Raw genomic sequence first — 10,570 nt, 5'->3', positions numbered from 1 at the left:
TCTGAAACAGTTACCAGATAATAAGCTATTCAGTGATTTCTTATTGCCAGTGCTGGGAGTGTGAGGCTACCGGATTGATCTCTTCAAGTCTTTTCTAACCCCAGTGAGAGGACTGAATTATTAATTTCCCTGTAGGCTTGTATTTCAGTGATGTTCAGCATTATGATGTCTAAGTGCTCCACTAACTTTGCCTTCATTATACTCTTGTGCTGTGATGTCTCAGTGTTGCTGACACTACACTGAGAGACTGAGGAAAAGTCTGATGGGGCCTGCAGTTCCAGCCTGTGAGGAAAATGCCATTCAACGGAAAGAAAATGGGAAAAGGAACGAGACTCACCACTTTTACAATATTCTCTCATTCTCTCACAAAATAAAAACATACAAGTAATTGGTGGTCTAAAATGTTTATGTTCATGTCAAGTATGTGGTGTTTAGAAATTCTCCCTAGAGAATGATTTCGTGAATTCAAGGAGTAGCTTGTGTTGGAAGGGAGCCCTGGAGGTTCCCTAATCCAGCAGGGGTGGATGAGATGAGGCTGCTCAGCTGCTCACTTGGAATACCCACAACCTCCCTCAACAGAAAACTGCTTGTTTGTCCAGCATCAAGAGGAAAAATTTACTCTTACCTAATTGGAATTTCCCATATTGCTACTTGTCTCTGTGGCCACTCATCCTAAAACTTCACTCCTTAAAGAACATCCTGGCCCCACTGCTCTCCACACTTTGCCATGAGGTAACTGCAGACAGCAGCAGGACCTCTCCTTTGTCTTGAGGTCATTGAGAGTCTATGAACTTCTGTACACCTTTCACTATTCCTTAAGAAACCAGATTAGGATTTTTTGAAAAGCCATCAGAAGAACTTGAGAAATGCCATCTGGAGCAATTGTGCCTCTCAACACGGTGTTTGTAAACTGCACTGAGTACATTATCCTCAATTCAGTGTATTATATATAGTGTCAGCTTGGAATAAACGCAGGAAAAAAACAACAACAACAACAAAAAAAAACCAAATAAAATATTCTGGTGCTGGAGGTACTAATAAGAACTGGTATAAGCACTGGCTAGGTCCAGTTTGAGTTACTTAGCACTCAATGGGTAGAGTGTAAATGTCTATAGCATTTTAAGAGTTTAAACACAAAAAAAGATGAAGCATTAGCTATATGATATATGGAGGTATAGCTACATAGCAATAAGATTTAAAGAGACAGAAAACCTGCTGATGAGCAGGTCAAGTAATGTTTCCTAATCCTGTCAATGAATAGCCTGATTGAATAGCTTCAGTAACTGAATTTTTCTCAAATTGTTTATGTTGGGAAGCTGTCAAAATCAAGATTAATTCAATCATGTAGTTTTGAAGTGTTTGTAAAGCTTGGAATGGTTGAAAATAAAGGTGAATGCATTGCGTGGGGAGGAAGGAAATTTGGACTTATAGTTACTGCAGGTTATATTATTTTACTTGAAAACATCTGCATACGCATCACAAACAAAACGCCTGTTTCCACTGTTCTGGCTTTTAGCACGACCTTTGACTTAAAGTAAATATTTCTATTTAAAAGGAATCAAATCCTTTTAAACCTTGGCTCTGGATCACTGGCATGAACACCTCCTCCTCCCATTCCCTAGCTCCCTGAGCTGCCCTTGGCTCACTAGATGGCAGCCCGACATTACTGCTCCCATATTACTGATGGCAGCAGAATAACCTTATGTTGTACCTTACTGGCATTAGAAATAGCTACTGCTAATGTTATATATTAGTTTGAACCATTTAGTGACAGCTTAGTACTGCAAAAAATGTAATATTGAGCTTAAGGGTCTCCCAGCAAAGGATCCAAGCAGGTGAAGCATTGGGTAGAGGTACAGTAGCCAAGCAAAAATGCACAAGAAAAGGGACTTCTTTTACTTAAAGGGATTGTAGCTGGGGGGGGAGGATTTCCCCCTCCCCCCCCCCAACTGGGACTAGGGATAAGGAAACGAAACACAGAAGCAGAAGAAGAGAAGCAGTCACTGTAATGGGCTTAGTCATGTTCAGCTCTCCATGTTTTGCAGATATGGCAGAGCTAAATCTTTGAGCAAGGCTTAGGGGTTTATGGATTTTATGGATTTTATGTATGTCATTCATATAAGAGTGTTTAAATTTGAATTCTTGAAGGACGGAAATGTTCTATCTGTGTTCAGCTGATCATAGGACTGAATGGAAAGGCTTCACTCTTAATCCATCTGAACATGTTGGTGTCAGCATCACTCTCATGCCAGTCTCCTCCAAATCCCTTGAATATTCTTATGGATTTGGCATCCTGGGTCAGCATCACCTCCATTCAAAGGCAATTACTATGAATTGGGAACCTGACTGAGGAAATTTCAGGCCAGTTAAGAGGTATGGAATGGGATGCTGTGTTCAGACAAACCCAAGCAAAATAAAATAATCACCTCTAGAAATTCAGACAGTTTGCAAAGCAGAAACATGCCAAGAATGCCACTGAAAAAGGCTTTGGTAAATTATTTTGCTTTCTGCAAAGTTTTAAAAAAATATAACATGTATATTTTTTGCCTCAATTTCCTATCCCCCCCCTTTTTTTTTTCCCCTGGGAAGATGCAGAATCTCAGACATAGTTTAAATAGTAATTTAATATTAACTGTGATACTAGGGAATCCAGATTTTCATTACAATTCAGAATTCAGCAGGGCTTTAAAGTAGGATTTTCCCCTTCTCTGGAGCACATCTGGATTGCTACTGAAGCATTACCTATAATTTTAAAAGAGGAGGAAGATACACATTTAGTACACAAGCACTCGCACATGCACATGACCTCATTGGGAATTAAAACTATACTGTGTGTGTGACACCCTATCCAGTGTTGTTTTCTATTTGCTTGTGACAATTTGTCTCTCAATATTCAGAGTATCAGGGTCACATTTTTCTTTGGAGTTGCCGTATTTACCCACTATGAGCCGTTCAAAAGTAAGGCGGTTTTTGTCACTTTCAGAAATGTTCACTGTGCTGGTACTGTCATCACAAAAATTAAATGCACAGAAAGAAAAAAATAACGTATATCCAGGTGACATATTTCTAGCACAAGGATCAGTTTTCAAAAATTATGTAATGTTGAGACAATAGAAGCTCACTGAATCTTTTGCCCTAAATTAAATAAAAGCAGTTGAGTAAATCCAAGCTGCTAAGCTGTCACAAGTCATATTTATGAAGCCAGTGAAACCCTTAAAGCCCATCCTCTTTGCCATCTCTCCTATTTTCACTGCTTTGATCCTAGAAATTTTGTAAAATACTATAAAGCTTCACTTTCATTGTCTCGATACCCAGGTAGAAATCAGATTTGGTAACCCACTGCCACAGAATACAGCAGGTGGCAAAGATACATGTTTGCTTCAAATGGGGCTTGGACAATTGTTGGGGAACAGTCCTCTGGTGACACTGAGCCATGATGAGTCAGACGGGGCTTCTGGTTCAGGAAGTCACAACCCTGCTCACTGCTGGAATGGGACAGGATAACCATCCCAAACCCTACACCTTGTCTAAGCACCCAGTACTGGCTACATATACAGGCAGGATGATGAGCTCAGTTGGACCCATGGCCTGACCCAATACAGCAGCTTATTACATTCTGAAGACATACCATACTGCTATAACGGGGCACAAATTTACCTTGTAAAACTATAAACACTTGGAGAAAATACTGCAGCACACAGGCAGAAAATTTTTGCTTCATCTTTCACCTTGCAACATCCTGGCTTCGCTAATTTTTGCTAATTCAGACCGCATTTCAGCTGACTGTGTCCCATTAGCAGGACTGACTCAAAGAAGCATATTCATGGCCAGGGTCCTGAGGGGGGCTTAGGAAAGCTGGAGTGTCCATGCTCTAGCACAGGCTTCTATGCTAACTCACAAACTTTCTGTGGGTTTTATTTTTTATAGGATCTCAGTTTCCCCATGATACAATGACATTTTCCTTCTACAGAAATTATAATGAACAATAAGAATTCATGACACTGCAAAGATGAGGTTGGCCTTACAGCACCATATCTGAGCCTTGCTTGCCAGCAGGACAAGATGTCAAAAATGTGGGGTGGAAGGAACCTCTAGAGGACATCTAGGCCAAACCGAGACTTTACATCCACACTAGGAGACACATTTCAGTGGCACAGTATCTTTTCAAACCAGAACATTTCTCTTTATGCTCAACCTCAGCCATCCCAAGCTGCAGTTTATGACTGCTGCCTCTTGCTTTCCTTCTGGTGTCACTGAGAAGGTTTGGATTCAATGGTCTTTGCAACTGCCACTCAGCTGAAGGCTCCTGTTAGCTCTGCCCTCAGCTTCCTCTTCAGCACAGTGAACAAGCCCAGCTCCCTCAAATGCTCCCTGCATGCCACTTGTCTGAGGCCCCTCACTGTCCTCACCACATCCTGTTGGACCCTCTCCAGCTTCCCTAAGTCTGGTTAACCTGGGTTACAGGTGGCAAAACTAAGCACCTATTTCCCAGTAATGCCTCACCAGTGCCAGGAAGGGGAGAATAATAATCTCCATCAACCTGTCTGCCTCCACACAACATAGCTGCTCTTCTGCCTTGGCAATGAACCACCTGCTCTTGGCTCACACTGAATTTGGTATCCATCGTCACTCCCGGGTGGCTTCCAGCAGGCCTGCTCCTCAGCCAGCAAGTTCCTGGTCTGTACCAATGCACAGTCTAATGCACAGAGATCAGCATTTATTCTTGTTGGACATTGGGAGTTTTCTGCTGGAGTGATCTTCGGGTGTCTCAAGTTCTTCTGCATCGAAGCTCCAGCCATGCCCCAGTCTTAGCTACAGCCTCTATCCACCCACCGGAATGTATGATGATTTTTGTTCTGTCTTTTGGCAGAAATAGTAAGTTTTGTTCAAAGTAGTCGTCGCACATGCTGCTGCAGTTTCAGGAAACAAAAAGCAGAGAAATCGAAAATCTTAGGAATTTCTGAATATATTATGGTATCTGTTGCGTTCAGCAAGCTGTGAAAATTTTAAGGTTTTTTAAAAGAGACTGGAAATCTTGAATTGTTAGGGGGTATTCAGCAGCAGAAATTTCAGTAGGGAAGGGATTGGTGGACCATAGGTTCTGAAAGATGGATTCAAGACCTGGGGGATCTCCAGAGACCTCACAGTCACTCTCACCTGGTCTCTAAGTGAAGGACGGAGTTGGAATCCCTTCCCATAATGTTCACAGTGGATATTGCCCACCTGTGCCCTGACTGCAGTGTATGCCTTGGAAATAAAGCAGAAAACTGGAGTTGAGGACTGCCATTTGATCTGACATTTTAGTGCCTGTGTTTGGAGATGCTGACAAGCTGAGCAAAGCCAGAAAACTCAAAAGTAAACAGCACTGCCAGGAACACGTGCCATTGTATATTTCTAATGTTCTCGCTGAACTAAAAAGATTGCCCAACTTCGGACTCTTTAATGGGATTCATAGAACTGGAAGGTTATTGCAAACTACAGGGGCTGTGCCACGTGGTGGGGGTAATTCTGTTCTTGGCACGCACTGTTCAGCTTTTGCTCATGTTGCTGCTATGTAGCAATTGTGTTTCAGGCTGTCTCAGCTACACTGCAGCCAGATGTCTGTGATGATAATGGAATAACATCTAAGTGTCTCTAGGTAATGTCCGCACCAGCCATCAGCTTTTCAAAATACACTGGCTCTCCACTGGAAATCTTACAGAAAACTCCTCCAGCAGCTGAGATCTGGGTCACCCAACTAAGCAGCTGCGGAGAGCATCTGTATCTGTGGGGGCTGATGCCTGATTGGGTAGTGCTGCCCCACTGCTCAGCAGCACTGTCTCACTTGCCAGGCATAGGCATGTGGCACATGGGACCATATGGCACAGGAGTGACACTGCTTTGGATTGGGAGCCTGGGAACCCACTGGATAGAGGGGAAGCTGCAGCACAGCTCCAAGCCTCTGTCTTGCTTGGTGAGCACATACCCAAAGCAGCCAAGGAGACAGCTGGGTAATCTGGCACAGAGGATCCCAAAACCAGGGAGTCTGCCCTGTAAACACCTGAGCCCTGGGCTGCCTGCTGAGGAGCAGCAGGGGCTGGCTGGGGCAGCCTCAGCTGGGGGCAGTGGTGGCAGTGCTTCCACAGCTGGGCTGGGGGCAGGGGTCTGGCTTTGGCACTGTTAGTCACGGGCTTCAAAGGAGTGTAAGCAAAGGGAAAGGTGAAAAGGAAGACAGGGCTGACACTTCTTTGAAAGAAGGAGAACAGAAAAGCAGGCAGCTGTGGGGTAAAAAGCCCTGTGTTTACCCCTGGAGGTGCAAACACAGCTACCATGAGACCCGAGCAGCAAAGGGCGGGTGACAGCAAAGGGCATCAGCCTTACCTTTGCCTTCCTCAAAAGAGTCCCTCTGTAACAACGTGACACTCGTGGGATCTGTTAATGCTAGTTGAAGCTGTGCCTCAATTTAGTGCTTCTGGGTAACTTTTCTTAGCATACTGTTCAAAGTCTCATGTAGCCTTTTTTGTTTTGTTTTGTTTTGTTTTCCCAGAGAGAAATGTGTGTCCTTCACGTACACAAATTCCCGAGCTGACTAATGCAGTCACATCTACTACACACAGAGTAAAACTCATCAGGTTCCAGTAATTGTGGCATTAGCTTAAAATCACAGGGTTCTTCTGGTTTTATTTTAAGATTCAGAGAACGCATTCTTTGTCTTTTAAATTTTGCAGACATTATTCATGTCATGAATTCAATTGATTTTTGACCATATATATTTCGAAATTAAAACTAAGCAAATCTTGCATAATACTATGTCACCATGAGCTCATTGTTGATGCTAATACTTGTGGTTAAAGTCTGAAAAAAGAAATGCTACCACTACATGCAGCAAGCAATGCACCAGAGAGGCATGGAGGTGTTCTCCAGCCCTGAAGTAGCTGCAGTTTAAATCCATTTCCTAGCAGCTCATATTCCTGCAGTTGTGTAGATGCTAAGCATAAGCAGGCATGTCCCCTCACTGTACTGAGAGTTAACTCCCATCTCATCTGTGTTTAGCTCCACCAAGCCAAACTAACCTCTGAGCATATACTTACATTAGCAAAGGTAAATTATTAATGATGTATATTAAACAACTGCTGTTTATTTTTTGTGTTCCTTCTTGGGCTTGGGTATGTTCAATCCCTACAAACATCTGATAAATCTCTTGAAACAAATATAACCTAATGTACCCTCATATAAACTTTTCTTCAGGCTTCTCAGTCTCAAATCATGCTCTCTGCTGGACAAGCAGCCAGGAGTGCTGGATTCTTACTATGAATTTTGAATATAGGTCCATGCAGAATTTTATGTCACAGCAATAGAGTGAGTATTTTGCTAAGAGGAAACACTGACCAGTTTTCTGCTCCAAGTCTGCACAGGGAAGTTTTTTACAAGGGTGCATTGATCTGATTTTCAGATATAGAATAGGCAAGTTTCTGATATTTTTTCAATAAATTTTTCTGTCAGGCAAGTCACAATGAAAACATGAACAGGGGCTGTACAGCATGTCTTGCTTATATGCATGCAAACATACAGGCATATGCAAAGTGAAATACTTTCACTTTAATATGCAATTTACTAGGCTAGATAGAAGTGGTTTTTTGTCTTTTAAAAAATAAATGAAATTTCTACCAGAAGAGTGAGAAAATTTCAAGACATTTCACAAAGATATATCAGAGGAGTCATGATTAGGGTGCAGATGTTACAAGGAAAACACTCCTGAGGTTGATTGTCATCCCCTCTGTGCTCTTCCAATGTTATTTACGGTCACTCAGAAGGCAGTGGCACAACTGGGAATAAAATCTGCATGGCACACCTGGGAATAAAATCCGTGTTTTTTGATTCATCCAGAAGGAAGCAGGGAGGCAAAAGAAAATGGGTAAAAGGCAAAAGTAAAATGTGAAGGGGGAAGAAAAGTTATACCACCAGAGCTGCCAAAATCAGCATCTTTTTCTGCATGCTCGTGTGTATCCTGTTGACAAATTGAAAGCTAAGAGGTGATATCACAGTCCAAGTGCAGAAGAAAATAAAGTTATTTTAAGAATTAGTTGGAATAAACACTGTCTTTTTTGTCATCAGCAATCAGTGGATTAATTCCCCATATGTGAGTAAGGACAGTACCTTGTTTTTACATGGTGTTTTTCATTAGTGAGGAAAGGAGGTTTATTTGGATTTTTTAATTACTGAAGCAATTCCACCTCAGTTTAAAAAACAGGGCTCAAAAAGCTGATGTCCCAAAGATGAATGGAAATGCAGTCCAAAAAAAAAAGGCTCAAGTCTCTTGGGATGTGGCCCAATGGTCTAGACACTGGATACTCCAACTATGCTGTTGATACTACAAGATACTACTGGTTTTTTTACACTTTACAGATTATTATGATGGTTTTTCTTCTTATCAAGTGTAAAGATAAGTAAGGTAAGTTATGCATTTAACCTTCTTGGTGGCAATCTGCAAGGTATTAATACTAATTCTCATGCTCATACTCAAAGAAACTGATACAGAAAATAGAAAACCACATGTAATGTTTACTGATCATGACATTCTGTATTGAAGAAAGCACCTAAGGACTTAGGGAAAGACTGAGGAAATGCTTAAATAATTAAGATTACTTTTACAAATGGGAGCTCCAAAATTGTTAATAAGCTTCTTCAGACTGCCAAATGTCCTAAGTGTCTGCTCACACAAAGACAGGCTGAGCAACTACAGGGACAAACCTCCAGGTGGACCCTCCAGGTGGGAAGATGCTCGTCCCTGAGCAGGACTGGTACAGACAAAGCAGAACCAAAGTGTGATTTGGATCTTGCAGTTGGGGGAAATGAATCACAGAGTAGTTCAATGAAACTAAGTTAAGCTACATCCATAAGCTTACCTAAGCTAAGTCTGAGGTTTGCAGTATATTAAAAGCATACCCAGCTTCTGAATCACAGGTCTGAGTCCTTTGCTAATAGAAAAGCTGCTAGATGGTTGCAGATATTTTTAAATGACAAAATAGGAAAGAAATAGGAATTAATTCTCACGGTTACTTACACTGTCGATTCTGTTCAATGGAAAGAATATCCCTGCTTCTTTCCTTTTCATAGCTGTCATCACAGATGTCTTTCACCAGCATTCTATGTTTAGATATATGAAATTCTATAAGTCCAAAACATTAGTTTGCAAGTCCAGGTTTGCAAATGGAAGACAGTTTGTCGACTGGGAAGTGGATTGTGAGCAAAAAAGATTTTGAACTTCTAACTTTGCATTAATATTTTATATAAAAATTAAGGGGGGAAATGCCATAAGAAACCAGATAACAAAACCAACACAAATCAATAAAAACATTTTAAAAGACAGTACACTTTTATTTATGAAAATATTAAATCATGTTTATATGATAGAATAATCAAACCGAAGCGAAACCTTAATACTTGTAAATTTGTGTATGTGATGCAGCTGCAGGGAGATAAAACCACTCTTGAGTGACTGGATATGTTTCTTCTGCTTTCCTCCATTTATTTTAAGCCTTAATTAAAGCCAGATGTTTCTTATTGCCTTTTTTTTTGTTTGTTTTCAAGCCTGCACAAAGTGCTGTGCCAGCAGTAAACACCATCTCTGACTCTTTTTTTATATGTCAACTGCATCTGGCTGAGTCAGAGTCACAAACCAGTAAAATTCCAGCAGAGCAATGCAAGCTTTCACTCCTGCTGTCATTCCTGTTGGGAGCGGGAAATCGGCATTGCTGCTTCTGGGATTGATGCACAGGAGCCATAAAAATCCAGCATGTGCCTGAGAACCTTGACCCTGGCAAATAACGCTGGAGGCAGACTGGAATGCTGTATACCATGAACACGACTGCCCCTCCCATACTCTAGGAGTGCTGGGAGTGATTTCTTGTGCTTAATTGCTATTCAGTTGTATAGAACTGCAGTCTGTTTTCTGTTTCTTCTTTCTCCTCCTCGGGGACTCAATGGCTGGTAACTACAGCATGTAGAAGTAACCATTTCTTCTCCCATTTCATGCCCTTACTGTGACATTGACCTCTTAGGTGCCATCTCTGGCAGAATATTTTGTCAGTAAATAGCAGTGGTCTATATGTGAGAGTCTTCTTTCCAAACCAAATTGCAAAGTAGTAATGCAGTAATATTTATTATTATGTTTTTCAACTACTTTTTAAACTTATTTTCATTCTAAGAAGTGTATCAAATGTAGAAATCCATGAATACAACAAATACCTAGCAAGGAGAAAGAAATTACTGTTCCAAAAAGTCATCTGAGGACAAGTTATGACTTACTTGATAAATATTAGGCTTTTTACTCCCACATATTTTGAGCAGGCACATATTGTACCTAGAATAGATTACAAGGACACATTTTCCAGCAGTTTTCCAGTTGTCTTTCTCCCTTTTAACAGATGTGCTGTTGTTCCACAGTCCTTGGGAGTCAGGCTTGCTTCAACTACTGCACATGCTAAAGGGCTTTCTGGATAAAAAACTCTTCTGTTTTCTTCCACCAATTTTTGTACCAGAAACTCCCACCCCAATTGCTGAAGTTCAGAGGAACTGAAATGTAGCAGGA

Source organism: Empidonax traillii, unplaced genomic scaffold (genome assembly GCF_003031625.1).
Source record: "Empidonax traillii isolate 1590-97213 ecotype Southwest subspecies unplaced genomic scaffold, ASM303162v1 scaffold1067:size500408, whole genome shotgun sequence".
Lineage (NCBI taxonomy): Eukaryota > Metazoa > Chordata > Aves > Passeriformes > Tyrannidae > Empidonax > Empidonax traillii.
Note: the sequence above shows the minus strand (reverse complement) of the source record.